The following is a 19999-nucleotide window of genomic DNA, read 5'->3' as shown; positions in this document are numbered from 1 at the left end:
AGATGGTGTTTGGAGAGTTCTCCTTGCCTGCTCCAAAACACCTCCGTGGGGTCACTAATGGAGCCTTGGTCTCGCCGAGCACTGCACAAAGCGACAGCGCTCCCAGGATGACGCATGTGGTCATTTACAGCTTCCCAGCTCATCAAATACAAATTAGATCAAAATCTTCCTCACAGAGCACAGACATCTACAAGGCAGTGCTCAAAAGAATAAGCTATTTATTCAAGACGGGCTAAAATAGACAGTCTGAGCTGCTTCCCAAAAACAAGAATGTGTTTTCAATGACATTAAGTGTTTCACCATGAAGTTTTTTATAGTTAGGGGTTTTAGTTCAGTTGTCCTCCCCTTTCTGCCCTCTCACCCCCTTTTTTTAGAGAAGGAAAGCAGCAAGTGAGTCAGGAGGGAGATATTTGTATAAAGGAAAAAAACCCAATATTGCAATGGTGAATTCCTGCACAGGATTCAGAGCTCCAACCAGACAACAAAATCATTTTCCAGCAAAAGCTGCTATTTGCCTTCAGAGGGGCAATTATTCAGACAGAGAAAAATCTGAGCCCATGCAGTTCACATTGATTTTGATATCTTTTGGCACATGTAATAGGAAAGCAAAACTTGCAATCAGAAATATTTTGTGTTCTTTTCCCAGTGATTTTTGTTAACATGACTTTTCCCCTTCCTTTGAGTTTGAAAAGCACTCCTCAATTGTACTCTTTATCTTTGGATGCCTCTAGAAAGAAATGGTACTTTCAGAATACTGGAAGCTACAACAGCCTTAGGACAATTATCATAAGCAGAGATGCCTGAAAACTGCAAAGCCAGGCAAGGAAAGGTGAAAGAGAAAGAGGTTGAAAAGATTAATTGATCTCTCTTTTCTGGTCCAGCTTTGGTCTACAAGTGTTATTTATGACAAAGATTTTAAAGGTGCTTCAACTCATTTTTCATTTATTCCTTCATCCAGCAGCCTGTGTTTGCCATGTTTGCAAAATGTGGGGTTTTGCCCTGCCATAGCATGGCTGTGGTAGATCATAAAAGCAAAGGCCTGGGTGTGCACTGACTCTCTCACACAGCCACATGCAATACTTAACATAAGCATTTTCCTGGTCCACATAGTGACAATCTCTGAACTCTACCAAGAAAAGATGAAAGTGCAAGGCACTGCCCAGAGCCAGAGGTTGCTCTGATTTCATTTTCAGTTGTTAGGGACTGATATTTTTTCCCAGTCATCGAAAGGTTTTCAGCTCTATTAAAATTCTGCTCAGTGATGTACTGCATGCAATTAATAGAAGCATAGATGTAACTTTGCTCCAGCACTCCCACTGTGTTCTAACATCTAACTGGAGTAAAATAAAAGTTTACTTATTAATATGAACCCATCACAGCAAGCATTTTGGGGAAAGAAAAGAGGGAATCAGAATTACATTAATCTGCCAAAGCTGCATTTGCAGCACTCTGTTTCCTCTGTAGGCTTGGTGAGACATGGGTTTTAGTCTCCCATCAGAAAACACCATATTAAAACTTTGATCCCAACAAATTCAAAGAATAGAAACTTTTATGAATTATGGGATAGTTGAAAAGGATTTTATACTAAATGTGGATCCTATAAATTAAGCCTAGCTGCCCCAACAGCATGACTCATGTCTCAGAATATCAGGAACTTTTGGTTTCGACCTCAGGTCAGATAAGGAGAAGAAGGACCCATATGGGAATCTATTTTATATTCATAAAATTTTTTTTTCACAAAGCTGAAAAAAATGGTATTTTCACAGACTAGCAGAAGCATTTGTTTCAACCACTTCCTCTTTGCAAAGCAGCTTAAATTTGACCTTCTTAGATGAAACTCTTCAGTGCAAGGAGGTTTAGGTGACAGGAAAAGATATCTTGTGGATAAGGAAGAAGTAGATGCCATAAATCTTGAGTTTAAAACATGATATTCTCAAAATTAAGCTGGGAAGATAAGGGAGGAAATATTAAAAGGTAGAGGAAAAACTGATTGGAAAATCTTATTGAGAGATAAGTTCATTATCCTTAGTTGTGACCAGGGTCTCAGGGGTACCAAAACTATTTGCTATTAGCAAGTAGTGCCTTTCTTTTGAGAAACCATTGCTTTCTATCAACAGAGAGTAAATAAAACATGCAATTCTACTTCTTTCTCTGAGCTGGAAACTACAGTTGTGTGTTTATGCCCCTGTGTAATACTCTTGAGAGGATGCTTTTGAAATTCCAAAAATGCTGATTTCCCAAAAGTAAGCAGCTACTTATCAAGTTTAAAGAAACCTTTCCTGTATAGAAACTCACTCTTAGTTGAAAAGCTTTCAAATAAATGGGGTTTTTTTCTGTGTCAAACTTATTCAGTATCTAAAATGGACAAAAATTGTTTAAGGATCCCACTGTTGTCTCCATGTCTCACTGCTGTGTATCTACATCCAACTTTTTTTTCTTTTTCACTACCAAAAGGGAATTTCCAAACCTTCTTCAGAAATTAAGATTGAAAAAACCCAAGGGAGCTGGATACATCAGCATTGGAGCACCTCTTGCTGAACAACTATCTCCTAGACTGTAGTCTGCAGAGCCTTCTCTTGTGACACTGTTGGCCAACAGCTCTCGATTTCTGACAGTAAATTCAATACCTGCAAAGACAAACTAAAATTATTCAAATCACATCTGTATCTGTCGAGCTTATGAGCTGTTTGCATTAATATTTGATGTTAGCTGAGCAAGAATGATCAGGGATATGGCAGTCTCAGCCCTCTGCTCCCTGCTTGGATAGAGAGAGCATTTTAAACAAAAGAGAATGAGGAATAAATACCAGGCCTGCTCACTTGCTCTCTTGAAAATGAAGAGATATTTCCCCCAAAGAGCAGCTATTCCCTGGATAACTGTAGTAAAAAACCCCGCTGTGTGAGCATGGCTAAAATGAGCAGCTATTGAGGATTCCAAAGCTGGTTCACAACCACTTATTTCTCCAGCAGCCAGCCAGACCTTGGCTCGGCTCGCGATGCTGCGCGGTGCTGCGAGCGCACGGAGAGCACCAGGCACGTCCTATTTCTGGAGACTCAGGGCTGATTCACAGCCTTGCCAGGGGAAAACTGGGAGTGCTGGTAAGAGAGCAGGGTGTTCAAAGGAGCAGCAGTCCGAGGCTGGAGGGCACGAGCAGAACTTGGTGACGCTGGAAGGTGCCCAGGACACGGGGCTGGAGCTGCCCCCGGCCGACCCAGCAGAGCCAGGGGAGCCCCAGCCCCACAATGGGATGCCAAGGGAGCAGAGATGGAGGCAGCGCTGTGCCAAGAGCTTCCATCCTGCCACTCCCACCCAGCCAATCCCCAAGCAGCAGTAGAAGATAAAATATTGCCCAGCTATCATAAGGAGGAAACGGAATGACCATATTGCAACCCATGCAAAACCAGAGTTACTCATGGAGTAAAAAATCGCTAACAAAATCCTCCTAAAATTAACTTCATAAGTGCCCATATTTACCAGAAAAATGTAGAAAAGACCCTTCCTTTTCCCTGGATAAACCTGTCTTCTCTTGCTTCTTTTTGTGATGTTGTAGTAAAACAAAATGGAAGCTAAACCAGTCAGCAGTTCCGTGAGGGAAGTGTACAGTCCATTGTAATCAATGCAGTTAATTAAAAATACAATTAAAACAGAATCAGTCATGAGAATTGGAACACAATAAATAATTAAAACAAAATTAGTTTGGCTCTTTTGTTGAGCCACTCAGTCCCCATTTAAAAGTAAATGGCTTTTTACTTCATTGATAGCTACAAAAGCAGACCTTTGCAGCCCCAAGTTCTTCCAGTGTTAAGGTGGAAGTGTATAAGGTCTTCTCCCCTTCCTCTTTCTCTACACACCTTCCACAACCAATCTGCCATTCAGCTCCCAGTGCTGCAAAATCAGGAGCTGGTCTGAGGAGCTGCAAATACAGAGCAGAAAAGCAGCATATGGTAGTAGAAAATAACAAAATGCCTGTTAATTATTCCAACCAAACATGAAACATTTCCCTACAGCAGGAGGGAAGCTGTTGGCAAATTATTATTTATGCGTTTATTTATGTTGGAAATAGGCAAGGGCAGAAAGAAGTGAGACTGTTCCACTCACAAGCTACTGGCAGCTTTTTTGTATCATATTGCTCATTATCATTCTGGAGTGTAGAAACTAACATTGCAGGAAGCAACCTAGGAAGGAAAGAGGCTTTGTTCTTCAACCACCAGGCCTTCAGAACAAGTGCTGGGTACTAACATAATGCTAATGTTTCATTTCTGAGCTCAGGTCTGCAGGAATTCCTTTTACAGGTGATTGCATCTCTGGCTGATATTACCCCAGCAGTGTTGCAGCTCTATAAGTTGTGTATTGACAACTCTGGTTGGTTTCCTGCTTTTCTTGTGTTTGCATTCATTCACATCTTAAATGTTCCTTCCTTCCTTGAAGGAAACATATCTCTCCCCCATGTTGGGAAATGTGAGTAACAAAGAGTGGGATGCTGAGAAGAAAGTTTCAGCTTTCACTTTCCCATTGCATAAGCTTTCAAGTTCTTCCAGTTGAAAAGGAAGAAACAAATGAACCTTCCTGGCTGAGTCACTATTTAATAACGCAATAATTAACTAAACATCATGACAAGCAGGGATTAAGTATTTTCTACTCCTAATGAACTTCCATCATCAGAAGAAAAACAAGAGGTAACTCTTTTAGTAACTCAGTTATTTTAGTACCCCTGATCAATATCTTGATTTTTACATTTCTCAAAATTATGAAGCTAATAGCTATAATAAATATTAGTATGTGTCCTTTAAGCTATAATGGAATTTTATGTAGGTGCATATGCACTGCTGTAATTTGTAGGATGAACTGGCTAACAAATGTCTTTTACATCCTTATTTTCTGTGGAACAACAATTATTAACACCACAGCTGTTCCAATGATTGTTACTTATTGGGTCAACAATTATTTTCCAGATAAACATTGTGGTAAAGTGTAGGTAAATTTAGATACAGATTTATAGGGAATAAAATTGGCTTTTCTTACAATTGTCTCCGCTGCTTTATTGCGTAACTTTGGGTAAGGGTCAAATTTGGCAGTTCCTCAGTTTCTCCAGCTGCAAAATAAAAATAACTCTTAATCAGTTTGTTTAGTGTTTCAAGATCCTCTCATAAAATGAATGTGTTGCAAAAACATCTTTAGAAAAATGAGGAATCCTTATTCTAATATATGCTGGAAATTTTTCCTAGCCCCCTGTAGTACTTATCAAATCTATGATATTTAGGAGTGTTTCTGTTCTTGCTATTCTGAAGTGTTTATGCCTTGCTTTGGTTTTTGTTAAAAACTTTAAAGATGTAGCCTGCAACTGAAAACATGGGATCTTTTCCTGGAATAGATAATTATACAGATAATTAAATAGGTAATTACATTATGATGAGTGTTGGAACATCATATAATCTTTCTATCTGAGAGAAAACAACTAAGAAGTGAAAGAGGCTCCCCGTGCAAGTGGACACAGCACCAAGCCCATCAAAGTGTTTGGAAAATGTTCTCAGGCACCTCATGTGATCTTTGGGGTGTCCTGGGCAGGGCCAGGAATGGGACTCAATGACCCTGAGGGTCCATTCCAACTCAGGATAGTCTATGAACATTTGGGCAGTCTGGCCAGCAAGGTAAAGGTCTGCCATTGCTTCAGTTCCTCTTGAGGCACTGAGGGACAACAGAATTTTGTGCTTAGTGCCCTAATACTCCAAGGCATGAACATATGTTTATTTTATTCCTCAGTTTTATAAAATTATTTTTAGTGAGCGGTCCTTTTCCAGTGGGCAGTTTTGCATGCCTCATTCCCAGGTCAACTAAATTAGGCGCACACTCAACCAAAAGAATTACCTGTCTCTACAAATGACTCTACACTTTCCTTTTTTTTACTAGAGCACATAGATTGACACTGAATTGTGTCACTAATACCTTTTTATTATTTCACACAGCATAGTTCGTGAACCTCCTAGTCATAACAGAATTTTACTTGTTGAAAAGAAATTTTCTGTATTGCAATTGATAATTTTTGCTCCAGACCAGTAAGACTGATTATTTCCAAAGTTACTTACACCCTATTATCACAAAACCTTATTATTTTTCTTCCAGATTAAGCCATAAACTCTGTAAACCTTAGTAATAGCACTAATGTGTTTTCTAGGGAAATTCCTTGAGCATGGGGTATAACAGGTTTTTCCAACAAAGGTGTTGGATGTGTAAAAATAAATCTGCTATGCTGTCTGTCTTCCCTGGTCTTTTTAAGGGCATCAAAATTGATGAACATATTAACGCCTTTGTGTACCATCTAAATTTCTCTCCCTGAAGAAATTATTCTTTTGTACTTATGTAGTTCCAGTTGGGATGGATGCAACAATAATAAAGTAGAATCATAAAACCATAAAATAGAATCATAAAACCATGGGATCAACAAAGTTGGAAGGGGCCTTTAAGATCATCCAATCCAACCATTAACCCATCACTGGCCCTGTTACCACTAAACCACTAAACCACATCACCCAGCACCACACCCAGATATCTCTGGAACCCCTCCAGGGATGGTAACTCTCCAAACTCCCTGGGCAACCTATTCCTATTAATAAATTAAAGTAGGTCCATGGAAAATGTCAATGCACTGTCAACCCCTGAAAACTTTGATCTTTGTAGAATGACTGCATGTCATGGCAAATGTTACTGTCTTGTCTCAGGTTTGTCCTGTCTTCCAGCAGTCAGTGCCTTTTCTGCCAGACAGAACTGGCAGGACTTACAGCCTGCAAAGCTGCTGTGGTTCAGACTTAGTTCAGTTGCAGACTTTCTATATTTGCACTTTCCTTTTATAGCTCAGAACTAAAAATATCTTACATTTCTATGTCAAGTACAGCACTCAAACACCTGTAATGCAGCTTTGCAGTTAAATTACCGTGTCTGGATTAACTGTAAACTATTAATTTAAGTTGAAGTTCAGCAGAATTTGTTACTGTGAGAAATAAATCTACCTTTTTATTATCTTGCTTTCCACTGTCATCTATTGCCTTCACAGATGATAGGTGCACCATTAAAATATTTTCCAGTTGTCATCTGTATTTCCCCAAATACCTGATCTAGCAGGCCTTTTTCACAGCTCTGCTGCTCTTTAATATTTCTGCAATTTTATTTACCACTGGTGCAATGGGCTGTTGCAGGTTCACCTTGGGCCTACAGCTCTTCAAATAAATTCTTTTTATTAAGTGATGCATTTCTACCTCTCTCCATTAAAATACATTAAAAGTTAACTGGCAGCCATGTCACTGTTTTATATTAATGCTTTACCTCTCAAAATATTAAAAGAGAACTCAGGGAAAAAAAAACAAACCCAAGTGCTCAAAGAACTATAGCTTTTTGTGCACTTCTGACATAAAAGCCTGAAATTATCTATTGCTGGGTCTTATTTATTTGTGAAAAAGTGTGATTTAAGAATTATGACAAATACTGCAAGTAGGAAGTCTAATGATACATGTGCTGTTATTATCAATGTATTATGCATTATAGCCACTGTGGAACTACTCATTACTGGGACGTGAAGTCAAAGGCAACGCAGTAGGGCTTGAGAACCTAATCTTGCAAACACTCAGTGTGAGGGAGTGTGCTTCCTGATGTGTCAGGCAATGAAACAAACAGGCAGGAGAATACTCACTTGTGCTTGGAGTCACCACTTGTCCTCATTCTTGGGATGTATTCCCAAACTGGATGAGATGTATTGCTTGGAGGTGAGAGGGGGTATCTCTGGGATTGATTCCCAGGACAAAAATGGTGATGTTTCTCTGGAATCTCATCACTCCTGAGCTGGTCAGCCTGACAGCCAAGTAAACTTCCAGTGCCCAGTAATCCTGATTCTGTACCATTTGGGTTTCTATTCCCTCTACTACCACTGTCCTGCCAATCTTTTAATGGAAGGAAAACAAAACACAGCTGCCCAGTGCAAAGGAAGTACAATGTGCTTCAGTCAAGTCCCCAGTCTTAGCAGCAAGGACCAAAGGACACCCCCAAAAGAAGGCATTGCAAAGTCCTCACAGAGCCTGAGTCTCAGCTTATGATGCTAAATAATTGCAACAGCTGATTTCTCAGTTTGAGTCTTGCATAATCACAGCAGGTTGGAAGGAAATAATTAGACTGGGTTTTTTTCAAAGTTCTATAAAGTGCCATCACTCTGATAAGAAATACTGTAATGTTGCCATCCTTACAGACAGTGTCAACTTCACACTCTGGCCAAAGTTCCCCAAAGGACTGGTGAATTTAGAAGAACAGCTGTAACAGTCTTTTACGGATATTTGATTTAATATGACATGATGCTTTCTTTTGCAAAATGTATGGAGCTATACTATGGCAATAAAACACTTTTGCAGTGCATACAAAACAGACTAACTACTCTTCAGAGAGTTGTTTCAAAGGAAATCACCTTACAAGAATCTGACAAATCAAGTCTAAGAGTATTAAGCCTTTTCATTGGTGATTGCAAGGAAAACCTTTCATGATTAATTCATGGTTAATGCAAACATTCATAGTGTGATAATTATTATCAGCACAGAGTGATCTCACTTCTAACTTATTGAAAGAACATTAAAAGAGTCAATAATAAATTTATATATCCAGGTGTAGGAAACTAAGATCATACTAGGAGACCATAAAACAGTGGCTACTGGGGATTGAGGAGTTCTATTTAGCTGAAAAGAATCTAACATAACCTTGGACTTGAAACTTAAGTAGGATGGAACTTTAAAGAGGTATATTCACCTTTGTGCACAGAGTAAAGCAAGATCAGCCTTAGAAAGACTGAAAAAATCCAGGCTTTTGAAGAAAGACACAATTATCCCATGACTGAAGAAACTCACATGTGTGGAAATGGATTCAAATAATACATGCTCCATGGCTATTCCAGACCAGAGGCAAGGCTGACTGGTGTGTAATTCTCCAATTTTTCCTTCTCAGAGGCTTTTTAAAGTCATAAAAGATTACATATGCCACATTTGGTAGGTCCCAGGGAGATGTGTACCAGCTGAATGAAGTCAGGAATGACTAAAAGAGAAGTAAAATTTGTCATTCAAAACAACCTAGGAAAAAGAAAGTTTAAGGCTAAATGTTGAAAAAGGTTAATAAAAGTTAAAGGCTAAACATAAAGGAGACTGCTGAGTCATACTTTAGCAATAATGTAGGAAAAGTAAAGGAAAAACCCTTAAAGATGCACAAACTTATTCAGAAAAATCAGTAGACAAAAGATTTCAAGAACTAACAGACGTGGAAGAAGATAGGGCACAAGGCAAACTTCAATACTGACAATCCAAGTGTGCTTGGTGACAAGAAGTTTAAATTTATTGTCGGGGAAAAGACAGGAACAAAAAAAAAACCCTCATGGAAAACCCAGTAGTAAGATCTGCTCAACACTGCTGTAGTTAAAACACTACACAGGCAGGAAAAAATTTAATTTTTCGGACCATATAACTATGGTCTAGAAAATAATTCTGATCATCACCTTGCCAACAACAATCAGAAAGACAGCTTGTAGGAAAAATGAACTAAAAGTTAAAAGACTACTTTAGGAAGAGACAGCAAAAAGAGCACATTATCTTTAGGAGAAACATATACGAAACCATGGTTAGAAAAATGATTGTCAGGTGCTCCATTTTCTGCTTTCATAATGCAAGAATTGAAGACTTAAATGACACAGAAAGGCAATAAGATCAAAACTGATCAAAAGTGATTTTTAAATAGAGTAAGTTGCATGTGGAGCTTATTGTCACAAAACAACCTGAAGGCCTGAAAAGATCAATAGGAATCAGAGTGAAGTCAGACATTCATCTGAAAGTATATAAATCCCCAGGCAGCAAGGCCTAATCCAAATTCTACCTGGCAGGAATTTGAAAGTTAGTTCCTACTTATGAGTTCTTCCCGAATCACTCACCACGTCACTTCATGCATTTTCTTGTGAAACATTAGAGGTAGGACTTTTAGTTTAGATGCTACAATACCGAGAACATTGAATTCCAAAGTGCAACTCTGGAGATCATTGATGCGGAAAACTAGGAAGGAGGGGAGTGTTTAGGTCATCACCAAGCTAAATTCAACTGTATACAGTAGTAGAAAAATATGGAAGGATATAAATCCATGCCACATGTTTTTGCAGAGTTATTCTAACTTTCATAAGGATATATGCAATGTTTGCAGAACAAGAGAAATTCTATTGGCCAAGTGATAACAATACCTGGGGAAAGAAAGCAACAACAATGAAGACTCTTTGTGTTTAAACCTTTGTTTCTCCCAAATAAAGTTTCAATGATGTCATGGCTTTTCTCTTTGCTTTTCAGAAATGTACCGACTGGTGTAATAAAAAATATTAATGCTCCCTATAAAACTTGACTGGCTCATTTCATGTGTGTCAGTTATTGCTCTAAAGAGGAAAAAAAGGAGCTTTTCTTTTTGAAATAATGACCTGGCAACACGAAATATTTCTTTCAGAGGGTTCACTTGGCTTTGTAGTCATGGCCAGGATGCTAGACTGGCCTCACTGCAGCCTTAAAGAGGAGATGATCCCAGCAGCCCTTTCCTAGTGATGTCTGAAGTACAGGCTTACAGGCAAATCCCTGCCATTCCCTTTGGTCTAAGAGAGAGAAGCATGATGTCATCTTCTCACTGATAAATACTGATACCAAACTGGAAGTTGAAGAGAATTCTCTACGCTGGAGGAATATGCCTGTTGGAGGGAATTCTGGAAACAATTGCATCAAACAGCAAAAATCACACAGGAGCACAACAGAGGCAGAATTTCAATCTGTAAGTTTAGATCCTTTCCCAGTTGTAAAGGATATCATAGGAAAGACTTTCTTTGGTTGGCTCTGACATTTTCCTACAGTGTTTGTGAAAAAGTCTCTTGGTAAGTTGACTTAAAAAATGTCATAATATTATATACCAAAATTTTTCTGCTAAGCCTTATATTTTCAATTTGCTCCTAGATTTTCTAGATATGTTCTTTTTAACTCTTCCCTAATTTAGTTGATTATCTCACTCCCTTTTATTTTATGCTTCATATAATTTTTTTGCTTCAACGGATTCTGTATTCTGCCACACTGGGGATAATCCTTTCTCTGGTTCTCTTACTTGAGTTCCTCATGTTTTCACTGTTTGAAGGAGAAATGTACAGCTGTATGAGATGACAATTCTCTATTCTGAAGTTCTCCCTGTGGCTTTTTTCTGTTTTGTCCACTCAGAAAGCTATTTGCCCCTACATATCTTGTAGGTGTTTATATGCTTTACTCTTTATCGATCTGCCTATCCCTGATTAATGTCTCAGGCAGATTCTTAGCCCTAAAATTCCTCTACTTCACTACAAAGCATTTGGCAGATGCATAGCCTCCCTTTGTTTATTTCTGGACAAGGGCTATTATTTTACAGCTTTATATTAACAACGGTATTGTAACACCAAAGACCACTACCAACATAAATGTGCCTTCAGTTTAATTTATACCTAATTTAATGCCCCATTTCCGTGCCATAGTAAGGCACTAGTGTTTTAAAGATATGATACTGCCTGTGGGTTTTTTTTTTAAATGAGTCCATCTCCTTTTGCTTCTGAAGATTTCACAGTCCTTGGTTCTTTTTCTCTCCCTGTTATATTGTGAAACTTTGTTTACAATCTTTGTTTTACTTGTATCAATGCAGAGACACTAAGGCACAAATCCATCTCCTGGATAGTCCCATTGTCACTGAAAGAATGAAGTGAAAAGCAAGATTTGTGAAACTAGATGAAGTCTTGAACCACAGCAACATCTTCCCTCTTTGATACAAAAAAAATCAATTTAAATGCAAAATAAAACCTTTGACAGATACAAAATATATTTCAGTTTATAGAGCTTAACTAGTTGAATCTTTATTAGTTGTATTGTCCTTGTCTTTTTCATGTAATCAGTGCAGTAATAATACAGCTCTCCCAACTGAAATAAAATTATGATTGTAATTGTCACTGTATGATTGTGACATAAATATACAGGAGGAAACTATGATATTTGTGGTGCTGGTAAACTGTAAATTGTAGGATAGATGGACACTTAGACCCTAAACCTCCACATGTGTGTGCAATTATTTATCTTGGTGATAGTAGGGTTTGAGAAGCTTACTGGAAAGGAAATCTGAAGTAGATGAAGGAATTGAATCAAGGTTTCTAACAAGGTTTCTCTGCTGCTTGAATCACAATCTCCCTTTTTAGCTGACTTCTTTAGAGTCACTTTGTCTTCATTTAACCTTGACTGGAAAGCCAGCATGTGGTGACACTATTTATAAAGCACTATTCATTAACTTATTAGGGTCACGTTTAGATGCTTTTTCTCCAAGCCTGTGCAATATCCTTGAGTCTTTGCAAGACTCTTCTTGTACATCCTATTTGTCTTTCTGATGCCCAAACCTGCCATTCTCTTATAGCAGTGATGGGAGTTCAAAATTTGCCCAGCCCCTTTGAAATAATGACAGCTAAAGAAAACCCACCCTCAAAACAGCAGTTCTGCTTCCAGTGGAGCAAAATCCTCTCTTTTCCCATTTGTATCTATCCAGAAGTATTTTTTAAATAATTAAGAGGGAGACTGTGGCTGAAGTCACTTTGATGTGGCTCTGCTCACTCTTCTATTGACACTTAGTAAGGGAAAACCTTCCCTGGCCCATACTGAAAGCATTTCTTCTACAAACACTCAGTGTTTGGTGACTTTCTGTTGACCTCCTGAGACAGAGAGCAGTTCTGTAACATCTCTGCAGGTTGGGAAAAGTGAGAACCTCTGCTCCCCAACCCTTTGTCAGGAATTCATCATAACACCATTAGCCTAGCAAAGCACTGGAAGACACAATTTCAAAGGAATAATACTTCTCTTACAAATTTATTTAGTGCAACATGACAAGTTTGCAGGTGTAGGCTGTCATTATCTGATACCTCTCCATTCTTCTTCTCTGTATAGACTTTTGATAGGCTCTCCTTACATTTCAGCCCCTTTTTATAATCTCAACAGCAGCCACCTGGGATGTGAATAGGTGGCTGACTGACCTTGGTCAACAGCTCTGCTTGACATATGGTCAGTGGCTCACAAATAATATGGGGTCACAAAAGAGTACAGTTTGCCTAATCTGTCTGCCTTATAACAAGAATTCAAACTTGGGGACAAGCTGTACTATGGTGCTAAACAGTGATGCAGGCATAAAGAAACAAACTCTTGTTGAGTAGAGAAAAAAGGTACTTCTTTACAGTCATGAAACTCCATCATCATTCTTTGCTAGTTAAGGGGTAGGGTAAAAATAGAGGAAGAGTAGGATAAAAATAGCAATACATTGTCTAACTATTTTAGGCCTGTTTACAATCTTCATTTTTTACTTATAATCTCACTTATAAATAAATAAAACTTGTAAAAAGTTTTCCTTTGGGACCATTGCAGTAATCATCCGAGTGTCTGTATCACACACCAGTGAACTCACAGAAAGAAATTTCCTTGCCCTTGCAATAACTTCTAAAAAAATTCTTAATATCATAGCTCCATACAAGGACGCAATCAGATATCTGCAATATTTCTTAGCAGTTTAAGAAGTCTGGAAGGTCTAGAAATACCTGCTTACAACTCCTCAAAAGAAGGCCATAGTCCTCAGTTACAGAGAACTTTGTTACCTGGAGATTCCCCCTCCACTTTGCTGCAGCTTTACTCACTGATTGCATGCATAGAAATTAGTGGCTGCTCTTTTCAGTGTGCTACAAATAGAAATGCTTTCAACAGAAGGAAAGTTCCCCTCTTCTTGCACTCAAGAGCTCAGGCAGGGTTGCTCTGGAGGAGACAGACACGACACTGCCTCTCAAATGCTTCAGTTCTGTTCTGTCACCTCTTTTTTCTCCCTAAAATAAGCCAAGCAGATATTGTGACCACAAATGGTCAGTTATTCTTTGCCTGTAAGAGGAATAAGGAAAAGCCTTTTTTATCTTTGTGAAGCCTCTATAATGAGCATAATAAAGACAAAACTAATGAGATTCTTTGGCATTTAAACAATAATCAGTAGAAATGGATGAGAAATGCTGTACATTGTCTAACCATCTCCACTGCCCTACAGAGACTTAGCATGCATGTGTTCTTTATAACTCAGCTCCATATGGAAAGATAAATTTTTGCTAATTCTGAGATTCCTGAGAAGCTATTTCATGCAGTTCTTTGTTTAATTCTTTTGTCTCTTCAGAAAGGCATGGTTGAGGGGGGACAAAAACCCATTTGTGAACTCTCCTCCTTATTTTTCAGAAATAGGAATTTCACTCCCTTACAATAAGTTCTGCCTGGCACCATGGTCCTTCCTGCTTCATTCATTAAAAATAGCAATGCAGCAGCATGAATAAATCCTTTGGGATTCTACATTAAATGCAGAGTCTTGCATCCTGGGCTGGCTTACATCTGTGTAGCCCTTTTGATGTCTGTTGGCACACCACTGCAGCTGTCCCTCATAGTAGGCATTTGAATTGATTAACATGCTTGCTCCTTTTTTATTTCTCTCCTGCTCCCAGGGCCTCACCCTGAAAGATTTACTGCACTTTGGAGGGGTAAGGCACTCTGTAGATGCTCTCAGGACAAGATAATTGCTGAATCAAAATCTCCCATAAGGATGTGAGCTTTGAACTTTGCTTTCAAGATTTAAATTCTCTATTTCTCAGCATGTGCATAAAAAACTGTCAGAGAATAATCTCCTAATAAGATGCCTGTAGATAACCAGGGGAAGAGAGAGGAGCAGTCCTTTAAAATATTGCTCACTGAAATGCAGACAGTAAATCTTCTGTCCAGCAAGTAATTAAACACATAAATAGTCACATGAAGTTCACCGGGACTACTCATATAAACAATTATTAGTATAAGCATTTGCACTACTGGGATTTAGTAATGCAGATCTAATTAAACAAAACAAAAATGGTTAGCAACCCAAACTGGGTTGAGTCACTGTCAGAACTGTTGCTGACTAGTGCATTGTTATTCTGGACTGAAGATATAAACCAAAATTCTTTCTTTCATTAGGTGTGGATCCCAATGTTTTATTTTGCAATATCTAGTGGCATTAACATATTTTAAGAACTATCAAAGAGAAGATTTTTACAGGATCTGTGGTTGCTAGGAGACTGCTGTTTCATCCTGCAAATCTTCCACACTGCAAAGAGCAAACTGGCAATAATCAGGGTTTTCCTGCCAGACAGCACTCAAACAACTGAAGTTTATGGCTTATTGTTTAAAAATTGTGATTTAAATGAAAGTTTGTACAACAGGAAAATTTAAGAGTCCTAGGATTTCTCCAAGTAGGTATTTATCTTGTATCTATAATATGGCACCCTTAAATCCTTTTTTAATCAATAGTACCTTGGGTGTCTGATATCTAGAATCTTGTTTTCAGTGTGGTGACAAGTTTTTGCCAGCATAAGAAGAGCTGAACTCATGTAAGTCAGTTCAGAGGGAGAGTTTGGCCATCCCCAGCCCCACCATTTCCATTGCCTTGCAGGCAGACAATCTGCACCCTGAGCACCCTCAAACCTCATCCTTTACCACCTGTGCCTCTGGCACCTCCCTGGTTACGGAAACAGGAATGCATTGGTCTCCCTGGCACCCAAACATCTCAGAACATGTGCAGGCAGAGGCAGGGGTGCCACAGTGGCATTTTTACAGTGACTCCATCTCTTAATCTTAACTAAATTAGAGGAAATATCCCATATCTGCTAAATCAGAGTCATTTACTGTGGTCACTGAGAGGGTATGGTAAGAATCTCAGAAATCACTGAGGTCTATAATCTGGTGATCTTTAAAATTCTGTATTCTTTATGACCCAGGAGCTCTGCTAGGCACAAGAGCATGCTATTTTCAATGCAACAACACTTGTGGTCAGATCTTTGTATCAGTTTTATGCTCTAGTGGATCACTGCCTTTAGCACGGTTTAAATAGGTATATGCTACAAAGGTATTCACCTATGAAGAATAATGTCTATTTTCTCATTCATGACTTTTCAGTTATTCACTGTAACACCACAATGTTAAACCCCAATCTATCGGTGATTGGAGCCAGCCTTTTTATGCATTTTAATCCTGATCCTATTTAACTGCAAATGCCTTCATTTCCCCTCATGCACCAGGACAGAGCAATGCTCTGATCTGATCCTTCACTGTCCTCATCTAGCACCTTGGCCAAACTCTTTTCTCCTTCAAAGGAGAGTACTAAGAAAAGGAGTATATGAAAGAAAGTGCCCATGGGGACAAAAGGGGCAGGAGAGAGGACAAAGGGTAAAACATTAGCTTAAGTCACATTGTGGGTGACTGTCATTCCTTTCAGAAAAAACTATAGCTTCCCTCAGAATCTTCCGATAATCTTCTACTTACCCTCTAATGATTCAAACTTGGATTGTAATTATATTTAAGCACTTTATAATTTCAATCTAAAACCTGACAGTTCTGTGCAATTACATGTTCTAAATGTGGGATTTGTCCCCCACTATGGTAAGATTATGTAGTAATAGTAGCAATGAACATGACTGAATCATTGACAAATTCAACCTTAACTATCTTCTTGTGCTTGCCTTGACAACTAGACTATTGAATTCCAACAGTATGAAAATCTAAAAATAGCACTGTGTGAAGAAAGACTGCAGGCAAAGCCACTAGATAATACAAGCTCAATGCTTCTGTGAAATGTGACACGTGCAAAAGCCAGATGTAATTTTAACAATACAGCTTCCTTTTTGACAAAGGAATCTCCAGAGTCTGATTTAATGTCTCCACAGTAAAGCCTAGCAATTCCATGTTTTGTGTAGGAGTAAGAACAGACTTCTTTAAACTCCCAGAAAAGAACCCCCTGAGAAGAATACTAATGCACAGTGAAGTGAAAATAAAAAGACCTCTGATGACCCTGTAGCAATTAAGACACCATCCAAGTCCAGCATAAAAGTCACATTGTATTATACTTCAAATTATTACGGTGACACCAGTGGACTCAGCAATGCTGACACACACCAGTAACAGTGTGGCTTTGCAGAAACAAAAATCACTACAGCTTAGGAAATCTTTCCTAGACAATATTGGAGTGGGAACCTGCCTGGTTCCCATGCAGGAGTGGGAAGCTGGAAAAAGTTTTCTTACTTTCATACCCTGCCTAGAAAGTACTAAATAGACAGATGAAGTAGTCAGAAAATTAGTTAAAAACTTGGGAGAATAAAGTTCAAGTCTCTTCTGCCTTTTAACTGACACTGCCTGGCCTTGGGACTCCCTTAAGGAACTTGAGCTTTCTTTAAAACAGGTACATCTCTAAGCCCTATCTTACCTAGCAGATTAATTTGATGGTAATTAATATTCACAATCTTAAGGCTATAAGTGAGTTATCCATATAATTACATCCATCTCTAATATAGATATATATTAGGAATATATGATGACTCCTCTTCATCTCTGGGCCTCCATGTGGATAGCAGAAGACACTACAATTTAACAGAGAAGGACTGAGAGATGCCTGTTGTACAGGTGCATAATTTGCATGTAGCCTAACACAACTGAGGGCACAAATGTACAAGGCAGGTTTTGCACTGGCATAAAAAGAAAAGCAGCATCAACCAACAGCACTTCTAGGAATATGATCTGTTTGCTTCCCCATATTTATATTTTCCTGGCACATAAGTCAAAGTTGTGACTAGAACAAGTTCATTTCATTCGAGTAACATCCTAATTCCCTTCCAGTCTGCTCTGGCTGTGGGGAGACTATTTTTATCTTTTGGGAAGTTCCTATTCCTTTGGTGAAGACTGGTTTGAAGGAGGAAGATCAAAGTTCTCCTTAGCATTATTCTCTGGCCTCATTCTTTTATTGCTTAAGTAAAGTTCTCTTAAACAATTACAGGCAAAAATCCAAATGATCCATCACAAGCTGGGGCTTTTTATTCCCTGGAATTACTGTTGTTCCAGAAATAGATGTAGCACCACTGGTATGACTTTGAAGCTCCACTCCTGTTGGTTGGAAGTAGGATGAAAAATAAGGTGAATCAATAAACAGATACTGTTTTCCACCAGTGTTGTGACAGGAGAAGTGAAAGCTTTGAAGTTTATCTTTCTTTTGAAGGAAATATCTGTGACACTGCCTGGGTGTGTTGGTGCACCTTGTTTAGTTTACTCTTGCCTGTCCATAGACAAGCTCATAAGTGACAAAAGTCACAAACACAAATGTCCTGCTTTTAGGAGACCTGCTCAAGTCCCCAGTGTACAGGTCCCAGTGGTGCCTTGGGAACTGACTCATGTCGAAGGCAGTAAAGCAGAGAGAAAACTCCATTTGTTGTAAGAAAAATTTGCACTGATTTATATTGGCCTTAGTTCATGGACTCAGAAGAGTCAGGAAAACCATAAAAGGTGTCTAGTCTGTCCTCCTGCCCCAAGAAAGCAAAGTTGTTGGTAAATCCTTCCAATATTTATGGAACGTGCCACAGCTATTATGGGAAATCTCCTCAGCACATAACTATCTCTGTCATTAAAATAATACCTCTAACACTTTCTCGACATATTTTTGTCTTCACTTTGAATCCCTTATTTCCCATTTAATCCACACTGAACACAAAAAATGGTAGATTTCTGTTCTCTACAGCCATCTTTACCCTGTTTGAATAACAAATATCTTTATTCATTGCAATTTTGGTTTTGCCACGCAGTTTTTTGGTTTCCTAGTACTCTGGTTTCTCTCCTCTGAACCTTTCCCTTAGGGGTGGTTCTGAACACAGGGTACAGAACTAAGGACAACAACAGAACTTAAAGGTGAAGTTTTGTTTAACAGGTCCCCGTATGATTACTTTTATCACCTAGACAGGTATGGATGCAGTTAGAGCACAAAATGCATGTTTTGTAACAAAGTTCCACAAGCGTAGGATGTATGAATTTTGCAGTTCTGCTCCCACTCCATCTCTCACTCCCACTTCCCATCTTCAACATTCATGAACATCCTCACTATGCAGGGACATGTGTAGAGATACAAAGATGCAAACACAGAAGTTCATAGGAGCAGCTATGTCAGAATTCATGTGCCATCCACGGTGAGCCAAGCTTTGGTTTCACCCGGTACAAATCCACACCTACCCAGGCAGGAGTCAGTGCACCAGGACATTGCAGTTACTCCTGACTGTCTCAGACACCACTTTTTATTATCTATTGACAAACAGGAGCTTTTAAAATGACAAATGCTGTGGCTAAGTGCTTTAATATCACGTGTGTAATGGCAGTTACCACAGTCTGTGTTACAGACAGCCACATATGTGTGCTGGCAACGTGCAGTTAGCAGTGTTATGTATTAGTTTAGGAGACATAGACCCCATTTAGTCAACTAGATTGCATTTTACTCTTTCTCAGTCTCGCATAATGTATTTACAGCTACACTGTCGCTGGTGGGGTCGCATTGGATGGGACTGAAGAGTACAGAGGATTGGAAGCAGTGTGGCTTCACCTCACTATTTTAATCTTTTGTGATGTTACTGCATCAGAGGATGATGAACAACTCTGAAGAAAACAGTTCATCAATCCATGGTCACAAGTGCTGCAGTGTGGCTGCACCCTAAAGGAAACAAAACCACTGCACAGATCTGTGCCTACTTGTGTTGGTCAGGTCATGGAACATTTCCTTTTCATTTGAAGAGTTTGCACAGCTCCTAGCACTATGGATCCTCTTCTCTGCTGATGACTACAAGGACTGTTTTCATAAAAACCAAGCATTTAATCGCAGTAGTTACATGCACAGATTCAAATAATCAGATTGAGCAAAAATGAATTATTTAAGTGGAGTCTGAACTATCATTTTAAGGTAGTAAGCCCACTGTTTTCAATGGTCTTTTGCTCAGGTTTCCCTGGATGATTTTCCCAGTGACATGGAGAAGAGGTGTAGCTTCTTTTGGGACCATTTTTGGGGAGAAACGACAGCATTCATGCTACTTGGGGGTACTGGGTATGACAGAAATCAGCTT

The 19999-nt window shown here is 38.9% G+C and overlaps 1 protein-coding gene across 6 annotated transcripts in view; it reads left to right on the top strand.

Moving 5' to 3' along the window:
* Positions 1-19999, top strand: part of BEGAIN (brain enriched guanylate kinase associated) — a 159196-nt gene that overhangs the window by 17668 nt on the left and 121529 nt on the right. The window lies entirely within an intron of this gene.

The sequence above is a fragment of the Melozone crissalis genome, unplaced genomic scaffold (assembly GCF_028551555.1).
Source record: "Melozone crissalis strain CALT ecotype California unplaced genomic scaffold, PUWL_Pcris_2 ptg000018l_1, whole genome shotgun sequence".
NCBI classification, from domain to species: domain Eukaryota; kingdom Metazoa; phylum Chordata; class Aves; order Passeriformes; family Passerellidae; genus Melozone; species Melozone crissalis.
The sequence above is the reverse complement of the archived record's forward strand: the minus strand, read 5'-3'. Positions and strand labels throughout refer to the sequence as shown.